This window comes from Meles meles, chromosome 1 (genome assembly GCF_922984935.1).
Source record: "Meles meles chromosome 1, mMelMel3.1 paternal haplotype, whole genome shotgun sequence".
NCBI classification, from domain to species: domain Eukaryota; kingdom Metazoa; phylum Chordata; class Mammalia; order Carnivora; family Mustelidae; genus Meles; species Meles meles.
In genome coordinates, this window is record NC_060066.1 from 110,458,652 (window position 1) to 110,485,935 (window position 27,284).

The 27,284-nt window shown below is 47.8% G+C and overlaps 1 long non-coding RNA gene and 4 other non-coding genes across 6 annotated transcripts; 2 read left to right on the top strand and 3 right to left on the bottom strand.

Moving 5' to 3' along the window:
* Positions 1 to 7,821: 7,821 nt before the first annotated feature.
* TRNAN-GUU lies at positions 7,822 to 7,895 on the top strand. Its single transcript has one exon. It is a non-coding gene; the product is annotated as a tRNA-Asn (tRNA).
* A 4,075-nt stretch (positions 7,896 to 11,970) lies between these two features.
* On the bottom strand, positions 11,971 to 12,134 carry LOC123927565. The gene has a single exon (XR_006815487.1). It is a non-coding gene; the product is annotated as a U1 spliceosomal RNA (small nuclear RNA).
* Positions 12,135 to 16,000: 3,866 nt separating this feature from the next.
* Positions 16,001 to 24,448, bottom strand: LOC123949778. Of its 2 annotated transcripts, XR_006820077.1 has the most exons (5): positions 24,331 to 24,448; positions 21,240 to 23,815; positions 20,342 to 20,461; positions 18,619 to 18,752; positions 16,001 to 16,601 (listed from the first exon to the last, which is right to left on the bottom strand). It is a non-coding gene; the product is annotated as an uncharacterized LOC123949778 (long non-coding RNA). The 2 variants fall into 2 exon arrangements; XR_006820078.1 differs by lacking the exon at positions 24,331 to 24,448 and having other exon boundaries at positions 21,470 to 24,313.
* On the top strand, positions 22,723 to 22,794 carry TRNAQ-CUG. The gene has a single exon. It is a non-coding gene; the product is annotated as a tRNA-Gln (tRNA).
* On the bottom strand, positions 24,047 to 24,210 carry LOC123927568. The gene has a single exon (XR_006815489.1). It is a non-coding gene; the product is annotated as a U1 spliceosomal RNA (small nuclear RNA).
* Positions 24,449 to 27,284: the final 2,836 nt, after the last annotated feature.

Sequence of the window (27,284 nt, forward strand, 5' to 3'; positions counted from 1 at the left end):
TGGGGTCTCAACAACAAAGAATTTTTCATAGCTCTCTGTCTTTGAAAGGACAGGTAAGTATGGTGGGTCATTTGAATACCTGACACCAAAGCCACTGCTACTTCTGATCTTTCTGCTGGCAGGTATCTGGAATTTAAGGCGTCATCAGGTTAGCATGCTGGGTCTTGGGCTGACCACTGAGCAGCGTCTCACTCTGCAGCGAGTATCAAGAAACGAAGGGGCAGGGACGCCTGGGTGGCTCAGTTGGTTAAGCGACTGCCTTCAGCTCAGGTCATGATCCCAGAGTACTGGGATCAAGTCCCACATCGGGCTCCCTGCTCCTTGGAGAGTCTGCTTCTCCCTCTGACTTTCTCCCCTCTCATGCTCTGTCTCTCTCTCAAATAAATAAAATCTTAAAAAAGAAAGAAAGAAAGAAATGAAGGGGCAGGAAGGAGAGAAGCTGTGGGGCCCAGCCGACACCCTGGTGATTAGGAAGGCATTAGCTGCCTAAGGAAAGGAAAGCTTTGTGTGGAGGAATTCGTATGGGTGTGAGGGAAGCTACAGAGAAGGGGCCTCAGACTTTTCTGTGGTCTTGGTAAAATTACGGACAAGAATGAACCCCAAGTAGAGAGCAGCACATACGAGAAAATCATTTTTATCACCCTGCTTATTTTATATTCCCCTAGGCGAGACCTTTGGGAGAAGGCTCATTTTTAATGCTTCTGTGTAAGCAGCACCGGGGGAGGGCCGTGACTATCCTCTGGCTCTGGAGGGGGAGACTCTGGAAAAGGAAGGTTCTTGGAGTCCAGTCGTTTGTTTAGTTCTGTTTTCAACAACTCTTTTCCTCTGCAAAGAGTGGGCGAGGTTGCGGAGGAGAGGCGCCCGGCGCGACTCCCCGGGGTCCCAACATCAGCCCGTGGACTCCGGGGGACGCAGCAACGCAGGCGACGCAGGCCGAGACCGCTTTCAGGAAGCTTCCGCCACCCGGAATCGGACACCCGGTCCCGCTCCCTACAACCCAGCGCCCTGCGCTCCCCCCTACCTTAGCCGCTGCTCTGCACGCTCGTCCAGAACAGCCCTTTTCGACGCCAGCCTTTCTCCCGCGTTCCACAGCCGCTCCGCTCCGCCCGAAGGCGCGTTTCTTCTCCTCTCGGCCGCGGTCTCAGAGCAACACGCTTTTCTCCCCGCGGCCCGCCTGTGGCGAACGACTCTCCCGATACCGGCGGCAAGAAGGACTACTACGATCGGCCCCGGCCTGGGCCTCCAAGGAGCCTCTTCCTAAGCTCTGCGTGTCCAACGAGCCTCTTCGGGGTCCAGCCTCCAGAGGCAGGGCCGGGCCCTCCAGCGCCGCCCCTCTCGCCAAGTCGGAGGCCCACACCTGCTTGCCGCCCACGCGCCAACGTCGGGCAGCGTCGATGGAAATAGGTCGGACCAGCGACGCGCAGGTGCGCCACGCGCGCAGGTGCGCCACGCGCGCAGGTGCGCCACGCGCGCAGGTGCGCCACGCGCGCAGGTGCGCCACGCGCGCAGGTGCGCCACGCGCGCAGGTGCGCCACGCGCGCAGGTGCGCCACGCGCGCAGCCGCCGGCGGCGAACTCGCGGCCCCCGCGCGGGCTACCGTCGCGGCCCTGCAGTCCGCACCTGCGGGCCCTAACGTCCCGGCCGAACCGAGCACCCAAGACGCGCCGGCGGGAAGGATCCGGAGGAGAAGGGCAGCCACCCCTTTCGGTCCTGCCTGTCCGATATTAGGTTCCCAGAACACTCTGGAAGGGACAGAAAGGGAGAGGTGGAAACAGAGCCGAGAGAAAGGAGGAACTCCATGGGATTTTCCTCATCTAAAAACCGCATGAAGATGAAATCGGGGTCCGGTCGCGGGTGACGGTGAGTGGAGTCCCCCTCTCCAGTGGGAGCCAAAGCCTGCCTGGCTACTGGTGGAGAGACGTTAGGGTTTGAAGATGAGGGCCAAGAAGGAATTCTAGAGATATCTTTGGTGCAAAAAGGTAGTTTTATTAAAGCAGGGGGACAGGACCTGTGGGGATAAAGAGCTGCCCTGGGGGGGGGTGGTTATAGGAATGGCTGACTATACACTCTTAACGTTGGGAGGGGATAAGGAATTCCGTAAATCTCTAAGGAATTCTGGAAGCCAGGTTTCCAAGACCTTGAGGTCTTGACTAGTTATTGTTGGGAAAAGGTCATTTATTACTGTCTAGTAAAACCCAAGTCATGAGATCCTTCAGAGGTATATTGGTGGGTCATATACTTGGGGGATGTTTGCCAACATGTGTTTTGCGGGTAGAGAAAGAAGTTTCCAAAAGAATTTTCATTTATTAAGATAGACTTACAGGATCCTGGGGTTTGGGCTAACATTGCCTTTTGGTCTTAGCATAATATTAACATCCAGGCAGCTGAGTTCCTAAAGGAATGTCACTCTGCCTGTTTCAAGGACTTGTCAATGGGCTGTACCTAGTAAGGAAATTTAATAACTTCTTCTTCTGCCTTTTCCCCCACATCATCTACCAGTGAGTAAGCAGTGCCTGTTCCTTTTGGCACTTGAACCCCTCTCCCTGGGCTTTCTGTGGATTCCAAGCATACAACTGGTAAGTCTATTTATTTAAAAAAATTTTTTAAAGATTTTATTTGGTAAAGAGAGAGAACATGAGGGGGCAGGGGAGGGGAGGGTCAAAGGGAGAGGGAGAAGCAGACTCCCAGCAGAGCAGGGAGCCCCAACATGGGCTTGATCCCAGGAGATCATGACCTGAGCCAAAGGCAGAAGCTTAATCAGCTGAGCCATCCAGGCACCCCTGGTTAAGTTTATCTTCAGTGCACTTAAAGAGTACTTTAAAATATTTTAGAAAAGGAAACGATTTCCTTTTCTAAAAATTTATTAATTTTATTATTTTGTCTAAAATAGATTAAATTTATTAATTTGTCTCTCTGAGACACAGGAGAGAGGGACAAGCAGGAGGAGTGGGAGAGGGGGAAGCAGGCTTCCCACTGAGCAGAGAGCCCAATCCAGGGCTCAATCCTAGGACCTTGCATCATGACCTGAGCCAAAGGCAGCCGCTTGATGACTGAGCCACCCAGGCACCCCCTCAAAAGAAATTGTTTCTGATGGCTTTTAAATGAAGACTTCAAGGTGTGGGAGCAACTGTAGAAACTGCTTTTAGGCAACCGGCTTGAGTGATGGAATGTAGAAAGGGCCCATGCCACCCCCTCCAGCTGAATACCAGGTGACCCCCCTCAAAATATCTGTAGGCCCTAAATAACCAGTGGGCTATTTACAACCAGACACAGTTACCAAAAAAGGGAAAATGCCATACATCGCTATACCTCATCTTCCTCCTTTAAATATAGCTGGCACCCACTGCCTGGTTGCAGATGTCTCTGCTTTGCTGACCTGCCCACTGCTTCCTTGAGGTGTATTCAACAAACTTCTATCTCCTTTGTTCTGCCTCAGGTGAATGCTTTTACCACTGGTGCCACCACCCCCCTCACCCCATCAGGCAGGCCCCACATTTGGGGGCCCCATCTCAACAGGGGACACCACAGCAACTACAGCTGAGAGTGTCCACACCTTGTGGCACTTCAGCTAGGTTTGACCCCCAGGTTGCACCTGTCTTACTTTCAATGCATTGTTTGTGGGACTTACCTAAATATGCATTCAAAAAATATGTAACAAATACATCAAGTCCACCTTTTGCTACTTTACGCAGATAGAAAAGAAAAATCAATGATAAAGTGTCATAAAATAGCCTTTAAGTACCTGACATTTCCATTAAAATTCTTGCTCTCTTATATATAACCGTCTAGCCTCCTTTTATCCAAAATCTGATGATATCCATGGCCAAACCCTACAATCAGTTTACTGGTTCCAGCTTATTCTTTCTCCTGCTGTATGTAAACCTCACTCCCATCTTCCTTCATATGCCAAAAAGAAAAAAAAAAAAAATCCACTCTCCTGTTGCCACTTTGCAACCTTATGCTTGACAAATCAGCCTAATAAAATGGGGCTCTCCATAACTCTTCCTATAAATTAAGCAGAAAATTTAAATAACACATTATCTTTCATGATCAGCAATAATCAAAAGGCCTTGAAAGTGAACTAATTTTACTTGAAGAAAAAATCCAGAGGAAATGTTAAGTATTGTATTGTGCCTCTCCATTATCTTTGCAGAAAACTTGAGTATTCTCTTCAGAGGGTACAAAAGAGTATCTTTAGCCACATGATCAACCGGGACATGTAAGGACATGGATACAATACTAAAGTGAGAAGGACAAAGTACAGCATACTTTGATGTGTGATTACATAAGCATATGCATATTTTGAAATTTATTGAGCTGTGCAAAAAAAAAAAAAAAAAATACAAAGCTGGGAAACTTAAGGGTACCTGGGTGGTTCAGTTAGTTAACGGTCTGACTCTTGATTTTGGCTCAGATCATGATCTCAGGTTTCTAAGACTGGACTCTGCCCGGGCATGCTTAAGATTCTGTCTTTCCCTTTGCCCCTCCTCATTTGTTCTCTGTCTTTAAAAAAGAGGAGGGTAGTGCCTGGGTGGCTCAGTTGGTTAAGTGACCACCTTCAGCTCAGGTCATGATCCTGGAGTCCCTAGGTGGAGCCGGACATCAGGTTCCCCACTCAGCAGGGAGTCTGCTTCTCCCTTTGCCCTTCACCCTGCTCTGGCTCTCTCTCTCTCAAATAAATAAATAAGAATTTTAAAAAGAAAAAAAAGCTGGCAAACTACCTAACTTTTAAGACTTACTCTAAGCTCTTCTAAGCAAAACAGTGGGCCATGGCATATGGAAGATAATATAGATAAATGGAACTGAGTTGAGAGGCCTGAAATAGACTCACACCTATGGTTATGGGTAGACTCATTCATATGGTCAGCTGGTTTTCAATAAAGACTTAAACCAATTCAATGGGTATAGGAATGTTATTGAAACCAGTGGTGCTGGAAGAAACTCTATTCCTGACTCACAAAAGTTAATTTTTTATAACTCATAGATCAAAACATAAAGTTTTTAGAAGAAAACATACGAAAATATTTTTGTGAACTGGGTAGGCAAATAATCCTAGCACAGGGCACAGGAAAAAAACCATTATAAGAGAAAGGAACAGTAAATCAGACTTTATCGGCATTTTAAAAAATCTACTGAAAAACCATTATGAAAGGAAAAAAGCCATAGATTGAGACTAAATATCCAAAAAACATACCTGATAAAGTATCTGTGTCCACAATATATTATGACCTCCTGATTTTTTTAAAAATCAAGCAATGCATCTTTTAAAATATGGGTGAAGGACTTGAACAGACACTTTAAAGATATAATAGTCAATAAACACGTAAGAGTGCTCAGTATCATCAGTTGTCAAGAAAATGGAAATTAATACCACATTGAGGTATCATTTCACTCAGTAGAAGAAATAAAATTAGAAGTCTGAGAACACCAAAGCTTGGTAAAGATGTGGAACAATGTGAAAAAAAGCATTCCTGACATTTGTTAATGAACAGTAAGGCAGAAAGCTGCCTTTCTTCCAACAAGGGATGGAATGTATGTATATATATTTTATACTCACACACACATTCTGTGGGAATGTATAGTCTGAAGCAGGAACAGAGAGAGGGTTAGTGAATGAAAATTTACTAAGAGGAAAGAAACATCAGAGGTAAGGGAGAATATGGCTAAATCAGTCCAAGGGACTAAATCAGTCTTGCTGCAGGCTGGCCAAAAATGATCAGACACCACCCTGGAGGATGGTGGAGGATGAGGAACCTGACCAGGTATCAGGGGAGGGGGAATTCTGGCTAACAGGACTTGGCAGGATTCTTGCTGAAACTGGACACACAAAGACAAACCTAGAAGCTTGAAAATTAGGGCTTACTTGAGAAGATAGTTTAGAGGAGCCTGACAGAGTCTGGTCAAGGAGAGAATTTTTGTCAACAACCAGAGCCCTCATACATTGTTGGCATGACCATAAAATGGTACAGCCACTTTGGGAAACATTTTGGCAGTTTCTTATAAAATTAAACATATACCCCTCCCCTTTTGATTCCATCAAATATCCTCTCTTAGGTGTCTGTCCAAGAGAAATTAAAAAATAATGTGTCTGCAGAAACACTTATAATAAGAATGCTCAGAGCAGCTTTATTCACAACAGCTCAAATTGGAAACAACCCAAATATCCATTATTAGAATGGTAAAGAAATTTTGAAATCTCTATGCAATGGAATCCTACTCAGCAATAAAAAGGAATGAAAATCTGATATACTCAGTAACATGGATAAAATTCGAAGACGTTATACAGGAAAGAGTAAGTAGACATAAGCATACATACTCTGCATGATCCCATTTACAGGAATTTCTAGAAGGAGCAAAACTAAGGTGAAATAAGTAAGGATTGCGGTTGTCAAAAGATTAGGAAGATAATGACAATATTCATGATTCTGCTGCTTTTAACATGAATGATCCAGTATTTCCTAAATCCAAGCACAATGACAACAGAATTAAGTAGAACCTCTTAGTCCTATTTTACAGAACAAAGAATGAGATAATTGAAGTATATTTATCCAAAGCCATACAAGGGCAAAACCATTTTTTAATTGAAGTATAATTAGTGTTATTAATTTTGGGTGTGCAATATGATGATTCAGATTTTCTATACATTACTCGGTGCTCATCACAGTAGGTGTACTCTTAATCCCATGTATCTATTTCACTCATTCCCCCCACCCCCCACCCTGCCACCAAGGACAGAACCTTCTTTACAACCAAGAGCTCGTTCTCTGGAGCATATATTAGTTGGGTCTGTCTTCTCAGACCTCAGGGTATCAGAGTTCTTCAGCTGTAGGGATTGGAAGAAAAAAAGAGAGGGAGAGCGCAAATGAGGGAGAGAGGGAATTACAAATGCTTTCATGCCCTTCCTGTCTTCCTCCCTCCCTTCTTCTCTCTCCCTCCTGCTTTTTCTCCTGCGTGGGCTCTGACCCTTCCCCCACACTATTATAAAACAAAAACAATTCTTACCTTTTTGGATGCGCCTTCCCGCCTTCCGGCCCCCGGCCCCGCACAAGTCTCCTAGGAGGTCTTACTGCGTTTTTCTCCCCTCCCCCGGCTCCCTCCCCCAGCTGAGGTTTCCTTTCCGCCTACTTCAACGGGTACACAACTTCGCAGGGCTGGGAGTTGGGAGCTCAGGCGCCGAGGGGGCTCCCTGGGCCTTTCCCATTGCCGCTGCAGGGGAGGCTGAGCTGTCAATCCGAATAAAGGCTTTATACAAAACTTTCTGCTTTGAAAAACTTCCTTATTTCCATTCTCAGGGTTCTTCGTGGGACTAGAAGCTAAACAACAATGTATTCAACAGGTCTTAACAATGCTTCCTGGTGAGTTTCAGACTCTCTTCTCTTGGGGGAGACCCCACGACCCCGGTCTTCCTGGAGTCCGGTGTTAGACACGGGAAACCGAACACACGGTTCCCTTAGGGCTCTGGAGGAAGGGCAGGCAAACTCATTCTCCGGTGAAGGTGGACCAGTGGAAAAGCCACCAGGGGAGCACAACAGGCCTTCAGTTTCCCGCAGACCCCACGGAGCTCAGGTGCGGGAACTGCGGCCTCTAGGTCTCTGCAGGTGCTGGCAATGAGGCAGGTAAGGAGCAAGGTGCGCAAGGCCGTTCTGCTGCCCTTTTAGTTTCGGAATCACCCAGCACACCCAGTTTCAAATGAGACAGACAACGTGATTTATCTCTGTTCTGTGAAGCCTTAGAAATTGCGGTTTTCCCGCAGAATGGGCACAGTACATCCCGGGGTGGGAGTTCCAATTGCCTATGGAATCAAGCACACTGCACTATCAAGTCTCTGTGGCGCAATCGGTTAGCGCGTTAGGCTGTTAACTGAAAGGTTGGTGGTTCGAGCCCACCCAGGGACGGAGTGCCTGACTTTTAACTCAATTACGTGTCCTTCCTGCTGTTTATCACCTGCACATTTCCTCACATATAATCTGTTACTTGATTCTGGGTCCTATCTGCCTTGTATCAGCTAACTCTTAAATAAGACCCACCGCCCCACCCCACCTCCCTCCCCAACCTGATTCTCTTAATAAAAGAGTATCTGCTAACCTATCAGCTTTATATCCCTCAACCTGAACTCCTGACAGAAGAACCCAGGATCTGATGGGGTACCATTTTTATTTTGCCCTTAAAAGATTGGATGAATAACTCAGACTTTGGTGACTCAATTTTTAAAAAGTCTAAATTTGTTTGCATTCGTTGTTCAAAATTGCTTACTTTGGGAGGATTCTTCTTAAAGGTGCTTACTTCAAAAAAAAAAAAAAATTAAGCCTGTTATTTTTTAGAGCAGTTTTAGGTTCACAGCGAATTGAGGGGGGGAGGAGGTACAGAGATTTCCCACATACTTCCTGCCCTCCACCCCCAAGTGAATAGCCTCCCTCATTGTTAACATCTCCCACTGGAGTGCTGCATTTGTTACAACTGATGAACCTACATTAATACATCATAATCACCTGAAGGCCATAGTTTACCTTGTGGGCTCACTCTTGGCAGTCTAAATTCGTTGGGTTTGGACAAATAGTTAACTATCCACCATTAGTTTCACACAAAGGATTTTCACCACCCTAAAAATCCGCTGTGCCCCCTTTCTGGCAACCACTGATCCTTTTACTGTTTCCACAGTTTTGCCTTTTCCAGAATGTCCTATAGTTGGAATCATACCATGTAGCCTTTTCAGATCAGCTGTTTCATGTAGTAATATGTATTTAAGATTCTTTGATGTCTTTTCAAGGGCAGCTCATTTCTTGTAAGTGTTGAGTACTATTACTTCAGTTTACCCCTTCACCTCCTAAAGGACACCTTGGTTGCTTCTTAAGTTTTGGCAATTGTGAGTAATGCTGCTATAGGCATGGGTGGGCAGGTTTTTGTGTGGGCTAAACTTTCAACTCCTCTGGCTAATAGCCTGACTGCTGGCACCTATATTAAGAAAATATTTTTAGTTTTGTAAGAAATTGCAAACTGTCTTCCAAAGTTGCTGTACCATTTTGCATTCCCACCAGCAGTAAACCACTGTTCTGTTGCTCCACATCTACACCAACATTTCTGTGTTGATGTGCCTCAGTTTTTTTCATATGTAGCATGAGGCCAACAATGGTAACCTGTCCCCAGGAAGTGCCTGGACTTGGTAACTGCTCCATCAATAACGTCCTGATTAGTGGAATCCTCATCATGATTATCCTCTGTATTTCTTTTGACAGAGGCATTTCTTCCATAGTATGCGTATTGTTTATTTAACCTCTTTCATATTGCTTTTGCATTTAAGTCAGTTATATGATTTTATGATTCTGAATAGGCTGCAGCCATCATGCTCGCACACATGCTTTTGGCCACCTGTGCAGGTATTCCTATAGTTTACAGAACTGGAAGTGCTACTATATTATAATATTCATAGGCTTCTAATTATAGGAAATCCTGCAACTTCGCCTTCCACAGAAGCAATACCAAATTAATTTCCATTTATTTCCCAACCTGTCCATGTCCCTTTCTTTGTTTCCATGCCAAGACAACAATCTTTCTGAACCTCTAAGATATTCTGAAAAGGGAAATGGTGCCCTCCTGACTTAGTAACTAAGGGCAGGTACAACACAGGGTCTTTGTGAACATTACACAGAGACATTCTACTGCAGATGTTGGACAGATAACCTTTCAGGATGAGTCATTGAATACAGAGTCCTCCAATCACTGCCATTGTTTTCTGTAGTCAGCTGATTTCCGTAAAAAAAGATTTTGTTCCTGAATTTGCAACACGGAAAAAAACCAAATTTAACTCACGACCTTGACTGTGTGGTACCAAAAAAAAAAAAAAAAGAGAGAGAGAGAGAGGAGGAGAAATGAAGTTGATAATGGAGAGGAATATTAGTATTTTTTTTAAAGATTTTATTTATTTAGTTGACAGAAACACGGCGAGAGAGGGAACACAAGCAGGGGGAGTGGGAGAGGGAGAAGCAGGCAGCCCGATGTGGGACTCAATCCGAGGATCCTGGGATCATGACCTGAACCGAAGACAGACGCTTAATGACTGAGCCACCCAGGTGCCAGAATTAGTATTTTTAAATAATTTAAATATTTGACATAGAAAGGTCATGGAAAAAGTTTGTCATGTTGTATTTTTTTTATTAACACAGGTGACTCCTTAGAAAAATCAGAATGGGGGGCACCTGGGTGGCTCAGTGGGTTAAAGCCTCTGCCTTCAGCTCAGGTCATGATCCCAGAATCCTGGGATCGAGCCCCGCATCTGGCTCTCTGCTCAGCGGGAAGCCTGCTTCCCTTCCTCTCTCTCTGCCTGCCTCTCTGCCTACTTGTGATCTCTGTCTGTCAAATAAATAAATAAAAATCTTAAAAAAAAAAATCAGAATGGGCTCTCTGCTCAGCAGGGAGCCGGCTTCCCCTTCTCTCTCTGCCTGCTGCTCTGCCTACCAGTGATCTCTCTCTCTCCATCAAATAAAGAAATAAAATCTTTTTTTTAAAAAGTTGCAAATTTCCTTTCAGATTTGTTTTAAGATTTATTTTGCCGCTTTCTGACCGCTCACGGGAGAAGAATGAGGCACAAACAAGTCAGTTGCCAGAGAGGGAACAGGTAACGACAGCTGAAAGGACTATCGCCCCAAACCACAACTCCATCCCATATTTATTAGATACAACCTAACAATCAAAGGAGAAGACAACCGTTATTTATGAGTCATAGGTCCTGTAGGTAAACAAGGAATGTTGAGTCATACTTGATCAAAAGTCTTACAAGTAAACAAGAAGAGTACTAGGGTGTGCCGGGTCGAGCAGCTTGGAATTTGTAGGAGAGCAAGCGCACTTAAAGGGATTCCCTTAAGAGCGGGATTTCTCTAGGGCAGGGGAGACAACGGAAAAGGGAAGCAGGCGGGTTCTGTCCTGAGCGAGCCCGGCATCCCCAGCTTCAAGGACGCGAATCACATCCTCCACACCAGAGGACCGCTGCCAGTGCCGCCTCTCGTGGGGGTCCGCCTCCGGTAATACCCGGCGGCTGCCCACACGTTTAAATGCTGCATCGCGAGGGCCTCCGACGAGCGACCTCTCTTTGCACGGGTTGTCAGGCAGGTTGTGCTGCCGCTGCTCACGCACTGGAGGGTGCTGTGGTTCTGAGGTCGATGGTTCGCAGACCTCAACTGGAAGTGCACTGGCCTATCTCTGAAGCAAGGCCTTGAATCCTTATTCCGCTTTCACGGAGCCCGTCGGCTGAGCTAATGTATTAACTCTGAGATGCTTCCAGCCCAGGAGATTACAGTCATTCTGACCACAGAAAGCGTTACTTCACTGTCCCGGGGGGGGGGGGGGGGGGGGTGTCCACAGCCACTAAACAATGATCCCTGGTGTAACTTAAATAAAATCAGTTTTCATCACGTCCAGTGTCTCTGCAGTGTTGCGCCCCAAATAACGACCTACCTACCAGTCAATGATTCCAGGTAAAGTGCCGGGTCCCAGGACTAGTCTACAAACTTAAATGTGCTACTCACTGACTCCTTCGACAGGCCCATCTCATACCATAGTCCTCGCTCGTTTTCTATAAAATCGAACACTGAGATAGGACGAGAAGAGAGTTAAGTAATCTGTGCAGTCACTCTGGACACGGGCAGGCAGGCGGGGCGAGCGGGATTTGAAAGCAGGAATCTGAACCGAAGATAGCCCGGCTCCCGAAAGTAGGCTCAGAACCACTGGGTTCAAACTGCCCTCAATCTAGAAAAAACAACAAAAGCACTCGACTGGAAATTAATCCTGCGTACTTCTTTCGGACGAGTGCGCGGGGTTAATTCTAGCAAGGTCCAAAAAAGTCACAAGTGCAAGTAAACACTGAAACAGGGAAAGCCTTGCCTAAATCCCAAGCACATAGGCACGGCCCCTAGACCCCACAGACCTCCAGCACCGGAAAAAGCTGCACTAACGCCTGCTTTTCAACCGGACTAAAGCCAGGGGAAAGCGCGAACGCAGTCCCCCACTACCACAAATTATGCAGTCGAGTTTCCCACATTTGGGGAAATCGCAGGGGTCAGCACATCCGGAGTGCAATGGATAAGCCTCGCCCTGGGAAAACCACCTTCGTGATCATGGTGTCTCCCCTGCCAGGTAAGTATGACTTCCAACCCCTCCGCCCCACACCAGCCGCGCACGCCTCGCACTCTTCACACACGCCCACTTCTCTCCCCACCACTCTCGAGCCTCCCGGCGCCTTCCACGCACGCCACACAACGGACCTCCGTCAACCGCCCCGACTCCTTCCCGTAGCCCCGGAGATCCCATTGAATTTAGCCGGCAGCGGTCGAAATCATCAGCCCCTGCGCTCCCGTATTTACATAGCACACGCCCTCCTCGTGACGTCACGAGAACCCTGACCTCCGGCCTCCGTCCTCCCACCCACCCACCGCTCCCCGGGCCCCCTCTTCCGGGCTTTCCTTCCCAGCCCCACCCGCCGCGGCGGTGGGCGTGGGTTCTGAACCTTTGTTGGCCTGCAGGGAACCTGACAGGCTGTTCCTGTCTCTGTACCTTTCTTCAAATAACGCCTTTCAGTGTGTAAAACAGAACAAAGGAAAGGAGTTCCTTTCAGATCCAGTCAGTTAGCTTTGTGATTGCAGCACTGTGTGTACATCTCTTAAAAATTCAACGGGTGGCGAAACCTAGTCCATTCTTGAAAGTTCAGTTGCATGCATGGAACATCTCATTCATTTCACTTTCTAACCCTTCGGTATGGGAAAGTTTTGAGGTTTTTTTTCTTCTAGTCCTTTTCTGGAACACACGTTATTCTGAAAGCAGAAAGAGTTAAGGGTCCTCAGTCAAACAAAGCCTAGACGTAGCTTTCGGGACACAGGGTAAGTCATTTTTGGCCCGACTGTTTCCCATGATCACTGATGCCCTACCTCGCTACTCGCCTGAGCACACTTCTCGAGGAACTTCCCAGGAGGTGTCAGAATTACAAAGAAATGCAAAACCTTTAGTTAAGAATTTTAAGGGAACTCAGAAGAGTGCAAAAGCCAACAGTGTCGACCAGGCTAGGAATTAGCCTAGCCGTGTCAGAGACAATAAATCAATGGTAAAACTCCCAGTACCTTTTCCAAAAGTGAACAAGACCCTGTATTCCTTACCAGAGATGAGGAGCCCTAGACCCCACCCAGCATGCCCAAAGCCCCTCTTCCCTATGGCCAACTACCGCTGCTTCAGGAAAGTGTTACTCTCTCTCTGCCCTAGGAGGAGCACCAGCTTCATTAACACAACATTAGGTGCACCTTAGAGGCCTGTTTTCTAAGTGCGATGCAACATTCTGTCTGCCTTCACAGGCTATGACCAAATCCCCTTTTTCTGAGTATTCATCCTAACCCTAGGTAAAAAGAACGTGCTGATCCCCGCCTGGGGAGCCGCAGCTTTAGAATTTACTCCCCCTCCCCTTTCCCATGATATCCTTATTTACTGCAAAGTTTCCTTTGTGGGGCAACCCCACCTGGGGTAGTCTCTACCTGTAAATCACCAAGGAGGGAAGTCATGTTAGTTTGGTTACAACTCATGCTTGGACCTCCTGAACTCATCCTCTTTTCCTGAACTAAATGTCTGGGGTTTTTTGTTTTGGGTTTTGTTTTTTAAGGATTTTATCTCTTTATTTGACAGAGAGAGAGAGAGATCACAAGTAGTCAGAGAGGCAGACAGAAGGAGAAGCAGGCTCCCCCCTGAGCGGAGAACCCGATGTGGGGCTCAGGGCTCCATCTCAAGACCATGAGACCATGACCTGAGCTTGAGACACCCAGGCGCCCCGAAATGTCTGGTTTTTACTTCCTTGCTTTTACTTTGGTTTCTAGCAAGTGTTCTGGAGGTTAACCTCCCAATCTAATTGAACCTGCGAATGTCAAAGAAAGAATCAACGGAAGCTCCAGCGAACTACAAAGTGGTAAGCGAGAGTGGCACTAGTGCCTTAAGTTGTTTTTTTTTTTTTTAATTACATCTCTCAGTTAAAATGACTTTGATCCAAAGAAGGGCCATTGTTAAAAAGAAACCCGCAGACCCAGAATGGCTTCACTTAGATTAAGATCCCAAGTCAGTAGAGGAGGACTTAATACCTAAGCTAACTGGTTTCACACTGCCCGTCAGGAATGTAATCTTGAACCAGTCAACATGGACTTTCCTGGTCAGTACTAGGAAGTTTTCTGATAGACCCCCTTTTTCTCCCCTTGCCTAACATTACATTCCTTGTTAGTGAATTCCCTCCTCCTCCTTATCTCCCCCACTCCCTTCCCTTCTTTAATGCCCTCTCTCCTCCTCTGAAACCTTTTTGTTTCAACTCAGTGGAGCTCTCCTCTACTTGCTAGACGGAATGCTGCCCTATTCATGAATTTTTAATAATAAAGCTAATTAGATGTTTTAATGTACTTGGTTGAATTTTTTAACATTTACTTATTTGACCGCAAAGGGAGGGAATATAAGCAGGGCAAGCGGGAGCAGCAGACTCCCCACGGAGCAGAGATCCGGACCTGAGGCTCCATCCCTGGGACCTGGGAGCATGACTTGAGCCAAAGCAGACTCTTAATGACTGAGCCACCCAGATGCCTCTGAATTCGGTTTTTAATTATTTGATTTTTTAAGATTTATTTATTTGACAGATCACAAGCAGGCTGAGAGGCAGGCAGACAGAGAGAGACAAGAGAGAGAGAGAGAGAGAACACAAGCAGGCAGAGCAGCAGGCAGAGAGAGAGGCGGAAGCAGGCTCCCCGCCCAGCAGAGAGCCCGACTCGGGGCTCCATCCCAGGACCCTGAGATCATGCATGACCTGAGCAGAAGGCAGAGGCTTTAACCCACCGAGCCACCCAGGCGGCCCCCAGACATTTTTATAAGCAGTATTTTCATTTTCATTTAGCTCAAAATAATTTCTCTTGAGAATTTCCCATGTAGTAGTCAAAGTGTGTTGTATAATCTCCAAATTTGGAGTTTTCCAGCTGTTACTGATTTCCATTGTGGTCTGAGAGCACGCATTGTATTTCTAGTTGGAAGTCTCCAACTCCAGTCAGTAGTGAATTTGTTTATTTCTCCTTACAGTTCTATCAGTTTTTGCCTCATGTATTCTGTTCTTAGGCACTTATTCATCGAGTATTATTATACCTTCTGGATAACTGACCCCTTTATTATATAACATCACTTTTTATTCATTGTAATTTTTCTTGCTCTTAAGTATATTCTGTCTGAAATTAATATAACCACTCCAGTTTTCTTTTAATTAGTATCAGTATGGTATACTTTCGCTGTCTCTTTTAATTTACCTGTGTTTCTAGGTTTCTTTTTAAAATGTTTTGAGAGGGAGAACGTGAGAGAGAGAGATCAGGAGCAGGGGGCAGGGGTAGAGAAAGAAACAGACTCCCTGCCAGGGAGTCTAATGTGGGACTCCATCCCAGGACCCTACGTTCCTAACCTGAGCCCAAGGCAGACATTTAACTCACTGAGCCACCCAGGCGCCCTAAAATAAGCTTCTTACAAGCAACATATAGTTGGGTCCTGTTTACCACTCTGATAGTCTGTTTTTTAATTGAGGTATTTAGACCATTTGAAATGATTACTGACATAGTTGAACTAGTATCTACCGTATCTGCAACCGTTTCTGTTCATTGTTCCTTTTCTCTTCCATTCCTTTTCAGCCTTCTATGGTCTTAAGTGAGCATTTTACATGATTCTATTTTCTCATCTCTTAGAATATCAATTCTGTTTCTTTTTTAAATGTTTTAGTTGACACTATAACGCTTCACAGACAGTGCAGGTCCTTGTAACAGAGCATTCCCAACTCCCTCGACTGCCCTTTAGAATGTTGCTGTTTCCTCATTTAATTTCTCCACAAGCTATAATCATCCAACACACACACACACACACACACACACACACACACACACACGTTTTTTTTTTTTTAAGATTTTATTTATTTATTTGACAGAGATCTCAAGTAGGCAGAGAGGCAGGCGCAGAGAGAGGAGGAAGCAGGCTCCCCGCTGAGCAGAGAGCCAGATGCGGGGCTCAATCCCAGGACCCTGGGATCATGACCTGAGCCAAAGGCAGAGGCTTTAACCCACTGAGCCGCCCAGGCGCCCCCACGCACATTCTTTTTAAAGGATCTTACTTGAGCAAGCGAGCGCTCGAGCCTGAGCAGGGTGGGGGGCAGAGGGAGCAGCAGACTCCCTCCTGAGCAGGGAGCCAGATGTAGGGCTTGATCCCAGGACTCTGATACCATGACCTGAGCCGAAGACAGCCACTCAACCTACTGAGTCACCCCAGCGCCCAATATAATTAGCTAATATAGTTTTGCTATACAGCATGTTAGCTCAATTAATAAGATTTTATTTTCATTTATTCTCATTTTATTTAGTTGGTGGGGATCTCTTTGCTTGTATGGTTTCTGCAGAGAACTCCGATGTAATAGTAATCCTTGTTATTCTATAACCAGGATGTTTTTTCCTTCAGGCTTCTTTCAAGATGTGCTCTTCGTCTTTGACTTTGTGCACTTTAAATATTATATGTTGTGTCAACCTGGCTGGGCCATGGTGTCCAAGTATTTGGTCAAGCGTTATCCTGGATGTTTTCTGTGAAGGGAGTTTTTTGGATGAGAATAACATTTCAATCAGTGGATTTTAACTAAAGCAGAATACTCCCTATACCGCTGCCTGGTCTCCTCCAGCAGGCTGAAGGCTTCCACAGAACGAGCGAGGAGGAGCTCAGCCAGCAGACTGCCCTTAGACACCAGCTCTATCCAGCCCTTCTCTGAGTCTCCAGCCTGCCGTGCTCTCTCACCAGAGGGGGCTCATCAAGCCTCCACAGCCCCATAAGCCATTTTGGTACCAGGAGTTGCTCTAGAGGAACAGAATCTTCAGAATGGCTTTTAATTGGTCTGGGGTTTCTGGAATTGGCTCTCCGATCTGATTCGATTGAAAGACACTAAAAAGTCTATTTCCAGTAGGAAAAACAGTGCTGCTAGTCCATGGTATAATGTGCCAATAGAGATAGGCAAAGTATCATTGGATACTCCTGCTCAAGCACCTAGAAAAGGCAGGGGTTTGGGGGACTATGTATATGATACTTGAGCATTTTTGTCAAACTAACAAAGGAGACTGGCTCACTCCATCATCAAACAGAAATGGTACATACGAAATAGGGCCCAAGTAAGCCCTGAAGGTACAAGGAAGTTACATGAAGAAGGGGCACAAATGCCCACGGTCCCCATTGCTGCTACAAGCCCCCTCTCACGGCCTGCACCCAGGGCCTCATGGGGCATTCCCTACAACTCACACAGAAAGAGGAGACTGGAGCCCCGTCTGCATATGGTTCTGCCTGATATGCAGGCACCGCCCAAAGGGGGACAGCCTTAGCATGAGAGCTCTCTCTGGGACAGCCCTGAAGGACAGTGGTGAAGGGCAACCCTTCCAGTGAGTGGAACTCTGAGTAGGATACCTGGTGTTTCATCGTACTCAGAAGGGACATGCTGATCATGTTGATCGGTGACAAGGGAGCCTAGGGTAGAAGTATGTGGACAGACTTCTCAGAACGAGCGCAGACATGAGGCTGTTAATAATCGTGTGGGTAAGAGGACCTGTTCTGTGGATACCAGTCTACTTCTTTCCCCAGCCACCCACTCCGGCATCACCCAATGGGCTCCTGAACAAAGTGGTCATGGTGACAAGGATGGAGGTTATGCGTAGGTTCAGCAACATGGACCTCTACTCACCAAGGCTGGCCTGCCTACAGCTGCTGCCGAGTGTCCAGTCTGCCAGGAGCACAGACCAGTTACCAAGACAGCACCATTCCCTGGTCAAATTTGGACAACTCCCTAGTGGCAGATCCGTGACATCGGGACACTTCCACCAGGGATGGCACAGTCTTTTGTTCTCACTGGAACAGACACTCTGAGCACAGGTTTGCCTTCCCTGCACACAACGTTTCTACCAAACTCCTGTCCATGCACTTGTAGAATACCTCATCCACCCCTAGAGCATGCCACACAGCATTATTTCAGGTTACGAACTGGATTTTGCCTCCCCGGCCACCAAACTCATAGGTGTGTGCCTAAATCCCAATGTGCCTGCTTGGAGATAGGGCCTTTAAAGAGGTAACTCAGGTTATGAGGTCCAGTGGGGCCCTTAATCCAATGGGACTGGTGTCCTTGTAAGAAGTGGAAGATGCACCCGAGCTAGCAGGGTGTGTGTGCGCGCGCGCGCGTGTGTGTGTGTGTGTGTGCACGTGCACGCACGCGCGCACACATGGGCACATGCCCGCACACGTACACCTAAGCACAGAGGAAAGGCCATATGAGGACTCAGAGAAAAGGCAGCTCAGGAAAAGAGTCTTCACCCAAAAACGCTAGCACCATGATGTTGGGACTTCTCACCTCTGGAACTCTGAAATAACTGTTGTTGTTTAAGCTATGGTATCTCGTTATGACCGCCCAAGCAGACTATAAACCCCTTCTGCTCAAGGAAGTCACTTCACAGAATACCAAGTGCAGCAGGAGCCCACGCTTGTGGAATTCACGAGTCTGACCATGATCCCCACCATCTGGAAGCAGCTAGCGGGAGACACCAGTGGGTCGGCCTCCTGAAGACTTACAGTGCCAACTGCCACGTGGGTTGCAACACCTCGAAGGGCTGAGCGAGATTCTCCAGGAGGCCGCATATGTGCTCTGCGTTAGTGTCCAAGACGTGGTGCTGTTTCTCCCACGGCCGGGATGCACGGGTCCAGGCCTCCAACGGTAGAAACAGGAGTGATATCGTTCAGTAGGACCTCTAGTGACCCTAGCAAAACTACCTTTGCTTCCCGTCCCTGCAGCCTTTTGCTCTCTTGTTTGACCTACGCTTTTTCCTGTATGGCCACGCTTTCCAGCTCAGGTGTGCTCTTCTAATCATAGAACCGGCAGTATCAACAGCCTTGCTAACACTTAGGCCCGACACCAGGCAAGTGTCACAGGATTTGACAGGTGAAGAATCATAGGACTGTCCCTGTTGTTTGGTGTTAGGGACTGAACTGTGCTCCCTACCCTCACCCCGAATTCTTATGTTGAATCCCTAACGCTCTCTGTGACTGGGTTTGGAGGCAGGGCCTTTAAGGAAGTAATAATCATTAAATGAGGTAGTAAGATGGGGCCCTGATCTAACAGAACCGGTGTCCATACAAGAGGAGGAAGAGACACCGAAGATCTCCCCTGTTCACAGAGAAAAGGCCATTCAGGGACAGAGTGAGAAGGCAGCCTTCTCCAAATGCCAGAAAGAAGTCTCATCAGAAGCCAACTCTGGTCTTCTGGCCTGCGAAACTGTGAAGATTATGTCTGTTGTTTAAGCCACCCAACCTGCAGTACCTCGTTACTGAAGCCCAAGCAGGATGCATGTTATCAGGATGCATTCACTGACTCCGGCTACGTAACTGGAAGCGAAAGTATGTTTTGGAAGAAGCACTGTCCAATTTCACGGTCTGAGTATCGTGTCTTTTGCACTGATAGTGCCTTCCTCAGTTACACATATATCGAAGCCCCAGGCAAGGCCCACAGAAACAGGCAAAATGGGAGGGGGGAAAGATACAAAAAGTTTCATGACTGCATCCTCTCATCATCACCTTCAGATCTTACAAACCTTCTCAGCGAAGTCTGCACTTTAGGTACCCTCAGATTCAATCTGAATACATAATCATTTAAGCAACTGAGCCAGTTTTTCCAACCTTCTCCTCACCTGCTTGCAGAAACAAGTATTTCATTTACCACTGAGAGCACCATTCTAAGGGTTATAAAGCTGTGGTGTAACATTCTGTCACATCCAAGGGTGATAAGGAGATGTAATATTATGTCTCTTTGTCTTTTTTCTATATCCGGAATCTCCTCTTCATTCTGCTAGCCCTGATCTGACCACAAACTAGAATCCCAACAACTCTTAACTGCCTCTGAAAAATCTGACCGAATATAACCCCCGTCTCCAACTTGTACAGAGATTAAGTATGGTGACTAAGGAGAAAGAGCCCCATTACAAAAACTCGACTATAGCTGTGGATGATAGTCACAAGTTTCCACAGGCCTATCCCAAGGTTTCTGTTCAGCACCAAATACACAGGCCGAGGTTAATTTGCCTGGATCCTCAAGGTGCTCATCTGCGCCATCTAAAGGCCGCATGAGAAGTTGTCTTCCGTTAAAGGAATTAAAAACAGTACTAAAGGGAAGTTAGTCCAGACACAGATCAAGAGATAAAGATTTCATAAAACCGAAGTGCAATTCCACATGTGCTTAAGACACAGGAAGCTGTAAGAGGAAGGAGTTTCCACTCAGACAAGAAAAAGCTGGATGACCTACCGAATCATTCCTCTTTTGAGCCCAACAGAGAGCTGAGATTGCCAAGACCACTGGGTAGACTGAAGTCCAAAGCCCAGTAAAGTTCTCCAGGGAGGGACGTACACATGAACCATTTCCTGTCTGGCAGAGAGTGAAAAGGAAAGACGGCAGCCATAAAAGTTGTGAAGGAGAAAATAACTGCAATTTCAACCATTTCTTAAAAGCCAAAGCTATCGTGACAGTTTACAATCCCAGAGGCTCCTATGTAAGGTGGGGTTTTGCCTGTCTTTCAGGATTTTTTTCTTTTTAAAGATCTTACTTATTTACTTGAAAAAGAGATGGGGAGAGGGACAGAGGAGAAGCAGACTCTCCGCTGAGGAGGGCACCCAACGTGGGGCTCGAGCCCAGGACTCTGGGATCATGACCTGAGTCAAAGGCAGATACTTAACCGACTGAGCCACCCGGGCACCCCATCAGCTGTTTTTCCTCAGGCTTCTGCCGAGGGTTCTTACTGCCTCTGGAAAATCTGACCTAATATAACCCCCAACTCCAACTAGAACAGGGCACAGCAAGGACTCTCGGGTGCCTCAGTGGTGTAGGCACAGAGACCAGGATCAGCTACCGCAGGCACAAAACCCAGTCACTTCTCTCATTTGTAAGAAAAGTCACCTACCATTGATGTTAGAGTGAGAAATCCTGCCAACCCTTGCTTCCAAGTATAGGTCAGCCTCAATAAGGGGGTGAAACGGGCTGGGGCAAGGGGCTGAGGAGAAAGAGAGTTGAGGAAGATGGGGAGAGATGAGAGGTGCAGCAGCAGAATGGGAGGAGGAGCAGAGAGAGGATGAGGAGGACTTACATTCCTGGGCCCTTCTGTTCAGGATAGCCCCCCCTCCACCACCACCACATCCCCACCTCTCACCTTGGGCTCTCAGACCCCACAAGGACACTCTCTCCACCCATCGCAGTTTCCAACCTCATTGCTCTCTCTTCCCCGCTCCTCCTCAGAGCCTGGTTCTCTGGCTTTCCCGGCCTTTCTGCGATCTCTCAACATCCTTTCAACAGACTTCTTTCCTTTTGAAATCAGTCAGTCCATTTCTGTTCCTTGCAGTCATAAAGCCTGACTCACTTCAAGTTTTCCTGGAGGAATACCTGGTGATGTTACGGCTCAACTTTTTCGTTTTCCAGAAGGCACTTTCATCTTCTCCTCAAACTTTTGAGGAGAACACCTTCTTCTTCATAACAAAGTAGACCCTTTGCCTTCTGCCTCCATTCAAGCCTCATCCAGTCTCGAGGAACAAAATACCTCTTCGAGAGCACCGGGCATCTTTCTTTGTTTTTCAGGCAGCGGCTTTTTTCTTTCAATGTCAATTTTTTTCTGTTCTGTGTACCGAGTAAGGGAAGGAATGGCTTTGGGATTAAAAGGGGAAATTAAGTACACAGATGGCTATTTTGAATGTAATGTGGATTTACATCTATTACGTGTATATTTAGTGTGGTGGTATTTTGTGTACCTAAGTCACGTACACACTGTAAGACACCTGGGGTACACACACCCCGTGGCCCAGTCCTGGGTGCTCTTGGGTACATGGATATATGTTCATTGTTTTGTTTTGTTTTTTAAGCGGGCAGTTTTCCAGGTTATGGGATACTGAGAAACTGGAATGGAAGTGACTTGGCCAAACTCTCCGAAAACAGTCTAAGAGTCAGAGCCCCGCCTTGTGGCTTTAAGGGTATGCTGTTGATTTTGAGTCAACGCAAGCCAAGTTTGGTTTGGTTTGTCAGAGTGTTTGATGTAAATGTTAAACATGGCTGATTACCTTGTATGTAGGTCTAACAAATACAGAAACAGAAGAAAAGCTTACAACAGCAACAACAAAACCCAGAAGTGTATAGGGGGAAAAAACAAAAAAGGAAAATCCCCTTGCCTCCCAGTCCCACTCCACTGCTGACACACCTTTACCTATTACATGGAGGAGTCAGTTGGTGGCTTTGGAGGGTGAGGGGTGCTTTGCCACCAACGGACCCAGGAAGCCCCAAGTCTTGCCTTTTCTCTGGGCAACGGGAAAAGTGTGAAGGCGAGGAAAAGCAAAGTAACTGTACCCTTTACAGAAATTTCACCTCTGGACGGAAAACTGGATAAAACTGGGGCAGAATCTGTGGTTTATGAACTCTTCCCTAACCCTAGGCCCAGAGTGGATTTACCTTATTTTCTGAGGTGGACGTGACATGACAGAAGTCAATCAAAGGAGGCGGACAGAGAGAAAGCAAGGTGGATGAGCACCGACGCGGGCCAACTGCAGTCTAGTCTAGTCCCGCGGGTACAGACAACATACGTGGGATTGCCGGCGGGCGTGTGGATGCTGGATCAGTACTGGCGAGGAACAACACACCACCTCTGTAGGGGTTCCATGGTGTAATGGTGAGCACTCTGGACTCTGAATCCAGCGATCCGAGTTCAAATCTCGGTGGGACCTTTCCCTTTAAGTGGACCGGATGGTTGTTTTTTTTTTTAACCCTTCGAGGGGCACGTGCCTTCCCGCTCCTCACACCTCCCCCCCAATCCCGCGGAGGGAAACTCCGGGGACATCGCCCCGCCCCCGCCCCCCGCACGCCCGGACCCCACGCAGTCGCGTCCTCCACGCTCCGCAGGAACCGGGAACCCAGAAACTCGCGTCTCAGAGTGGCCCCGGCTCCCATCCCCACCCCCACCCGGCGCCACGGATACTGCAGCCACAGCGGGGGCTCCGGGCCACTGCCGCCTCTCACCCCCCCCACCCCGCCCCCCTTGGGCCTCGAGTAAAACCCGGCGGCTGTGACCACTAAATACTGTGCTCCGAGGGCGTCTCGCCGCGCGACCTGTCGTTGCACCACTTGTCTTGTCAGGCAGGTTTTGCTGGAGGGTGCTGTGGTTCTGAGGTCGATGGTTCGCAGACCTCAACTGGAAGTGCACTGGCCTATCTCTGAAGCAAGGCCTTGAATCCTTATTCCGCTTTCACCGAGCCCGTCGGCTGAGCTAATGTATTAACTCTGAGATGCTTCCAGCCCAGGAGATTACAGTCATTCTGACCACAGAAAGCGTTACTTCACTGCCCGGGGGGGTGGGGTGGGTGGGTTCCAAAGCCACTGAACAGTGATCACTGGAGTAACTTAAATCAGTTTTCATCACGTCCAGTGTCTCTGCAGTGTTGCGCCCCAAATAACGACCTACCTACCAGTCAATGATTCCAGGTAAAGTGCCGGGTCCCAGGACTAGTCTACAAACTTAAATGTGCTACTCACTGACTCCTTCGACAGGCCCATCTCATACCATAGTCCTCGCTCGTTTTCTATAAAATCGAACACTGAGATAGGACGAGAAGAGAGTTAAGTAATCTGTGCAGTCACTCTGGACACGGGCAGGCGGGGCGAGCGGGATTTGAAAGCAGGAATCTGAACCGAAGATAGCCCGGCTCCCGAAGGTAGGCTCAGAACCACTGGGTTCAAACTGCCCTCAATCTAGAAAAAACAACAAAAGCACTCGACTGGAAATTAATCCTGCGTACTTCTTTCGGACGCGTGCGCGGGGTTAATTCTAGCAAGGCCCAAAAAAGTCACAAGTACAAGTAAACACTGAAACAGGGAAAGCCTTGCCTAAATCCCAAGCACATAGGCACGGCCCCTAGACCCCACAGACCTCCAGCACCGGAAAAAGCTGCACTAACGCCTGCTTTTCAACCGGACTAAAGCCAGGGGAAAGCGCGAACGCAGTCCCCCACTACCACAAATTATGCAGTCGAGTTTCCCACATTTGGGGAAATCGCAGGGGTCAGCACATCCGGAGTGCAATGGATAAGCCTCGCCCTGGGAAAACCACCTTCGTGATCATGGTGTCTCCCCTGCCAGGTAAGTATGACTTCCAACCCCTCCGCCCCACACCAGCCGCGCACGCCTCGCACTCTTCACACACGCCCACTTCTCTCCCCACCACTCTCGAGCCTCCCGACGCCTTCCACGCACGCCACACAACGGACCTCCGTCAACCGCCCCGACTCCTTCCCGTAGCCCCGGAGATCCCATTGAATTTAGCCGGCAGCGGTCGAAATCATCAGCCCCTGCGCTCCCGTATTTACAAAGCACACGCCCTGTGTGTGGCGTCACAGGAGCACCTCCCTCCGGCGCACGCCCCGCCCCTGCCCTTGTCCCCTCTTTCCTTCCCACCCGGAAACCTTGCGGCGGCGGGCGTGGGTTCCGAACCTCAGCCCTGCGGGGAACCTGTCTGGCAGGCTGTTCATGCCTCTATACCTTTCTTCAAATATAATGCCTTTCGGTGTGTAAAACAGAGCAAAGGAAAGGGGTTCCATTTAGATCCAGTCAGTTTTAACTTTGTGATCCAAGATTTCAATTTCAATTGGAAGTTTGTCCCGAGGCGCCTGGATGGTGCAGTTAAGCACTGGATTCTTGGTTTCACCTCAGGTCTGGATCTGGGTGGGGGTGGTGGAATCAACCCCGAGTGGACTCGCGGCTCACCGCAGTCTGCCTGGGACTGTCTCCCGGTCTCCCCCTGTGCTCCGCGCCTTCCACCCCCGTGCACGCGCCCTCTCCAATAGGTAATTTTTTTAAAAAACTAAAGCTATCGAGTATCCGAAAGCAGCTGAATTTATGAAACGAGAGACAACAGGTGACTGAAAACCACGCTTCTGGGTTTTTGTGTTGTTTTGTTTTGACAGGGACAGACAGCAAGAGAGGAACACAAGCAGGGGGAGTGGGAGGAGGAGGAGGAGAAGCAGGCTTCCGGCCAAGCAGGGAGCGCGATATGGGGCTCCATTCCAGGACCCTGAGACCATGACCCGAGCCAAAGGCAGACAGACGCTTAACAACTCAGCCACCCAGGCGCCCCCCCCCCCAACCTTCCGTTTTCACCGCTAGTGGCGCTCCAGCCTGGGAAACCCAACTGAAAGGCTATTTATTTGAACTTTAGAAGTAGATTCTATTCTGTTGCTCCTGTCACAATGTATTCATTGAAGGATTCTCCTCTGGAGACGGTAAAGGAAGTGTCTCTGGCCAGTCAGGCAAGGAGAGGACACAGCAACAGGGATTAGGTGACAATGGAGCCAGTGAATGTGAATGCTTGATCCAGGCCCCATTCCTTGAATCCTGGCAGCCAGACGCATTGTCCAGGCGGCAGCGAGGAATACTTTCCGGGGAATCTGACCAGCCTTGTAACAGAAAGAGCATGTTCTCCTCTGTACTGCTTCTATTTCCCTTGCTGCTATGACCTATACCGTCAGAGTATCGGCTTGCGTAGCTCTGCTTGTAGGCACCTGACAGCCAAGTTTTGCAAAGATTGCTTTTTACCTGACATCCACCTCACCTGAGAAGGTAAGAAGTAGGAACAGAAATGGCTATGCTATGTTTAAAGATTTACAGGATCAACATGACCAGATTCCTGAATGCAAAGATCAGCTGACCAGGGACAAAAAACTTACAGGACCTTCGTCAGATGCCACACACACATCACCCAGCTCTTGACCCCCTCCCGCTTTCCTCTTTGGTTAACATAAAAGAAACCTGAGTTTCTTGCCAAGAGGGAATAGTTCTTTGGGTTAACAGTCTACCATCTCCGGGGCGCCTGGGTGGCTCCGTGGGTTAAAGCCTCCGCCTTCCGCTTGGGTCATGACTGAGCCCCGCATCGGGCGCTCTGCTTGGCGGGGAGCCTGCTCCCCTGTCTCTCTGCCTGCCTCTCTGCCTACTTGTGATCTCTGTCAAATAAAAAAATTTTAAAATCTTAAAAAAAAAAAAAGTCTACCATCTCCTTGGTTTGCTGGCTTTCTGTATGAAGTCCCTTTCCCTGCCCCAACATCTTGCCTCTTTACTGGCCTGGCATAAGGAGAGAGCAAGAGGAGCTTGGACTTGCTATCAGCCTGAGTGGAAAGACCTGGCATCGTCCTGTCAGGGAATGCGCAGGCACTTGTTAAAAACGCAAGGCCGATTTTTCGCTTTAGCTACTGCAGTAGGGGAGAGACTTCAGTATAAAACTGACGACAACTCCCAAAGACAGCAAAGACAACTGTGGGTCAGTGATTGGAAAATTACTCACAGAAACTTGGGTTTTGGACATCAACAGTGAGGGGATTCTTGCTGGGACTGGGCCTGGAGGGCCGAGGACTAGGACTAATGGAGGACGGCTGAGAGGAGCCTGACTAAAGGAAAGCGGATGCTATTTATTCAGAGCTTGCAGCTTGTGTTTTTGCAGAGACTGAAAGGAAGGCAGAGGAGTGGGAGAGCTTTCTAGTAGAGAATGGGAAGGCTTCATGTGTGCCATGATTGGAGGCTGATAGCATGGGTAAGCTATAGGCAGGTGTTAACTTTAAAAATAAGTTATTTTCCCAGCAAAAAATGGGCTTATTTGGAAACAGCAGAGAATTGCAATTCAGGACGCGCATGCTGTGGCAAAACCACAGGCAAGCTGAGTAAACAAAGGAGGGGAATGTCCTTTTATGGAGGAGGAAGAAGTTGGGAGGGGTTGTTTTGAACAAAAATCCACTGGAGAAAACCAAGAGTTCAGGGTGATCCCGGTTTCTCACAGGCTGAGTTGGTGGGGGGTAGTCAGTTTCATGTAGGAGCTACAATCTACATTCTTTTTCCTTTTGGGACCTGTCCCTGTGAATTCTTTCCTGTTGAGAATTCTTCTGTTGGGAGTCTCCAACTGACAATTCTTCCTGTAATTGATGCTGGTGGTATGGCTCCCCCTTCTACCCTCTATTTTAGTGAGGGTTCCCTTGATTGTTTTTCACACCAACTGAATTTAGGTATCCTGTGAGATCGGTTGGGGTGCACCGCACATCTGGCTCTCTCCGGTGGATCCCACGTGGGAAGCAGGAACGAGAACTACGGAAACTGTCAACTACCAAGTCCTGGCATCATGGATGGGTTTCCTAATATGCTCACACAGTTATCACGAAATGCCGCACCTGGGTGGCTTAAA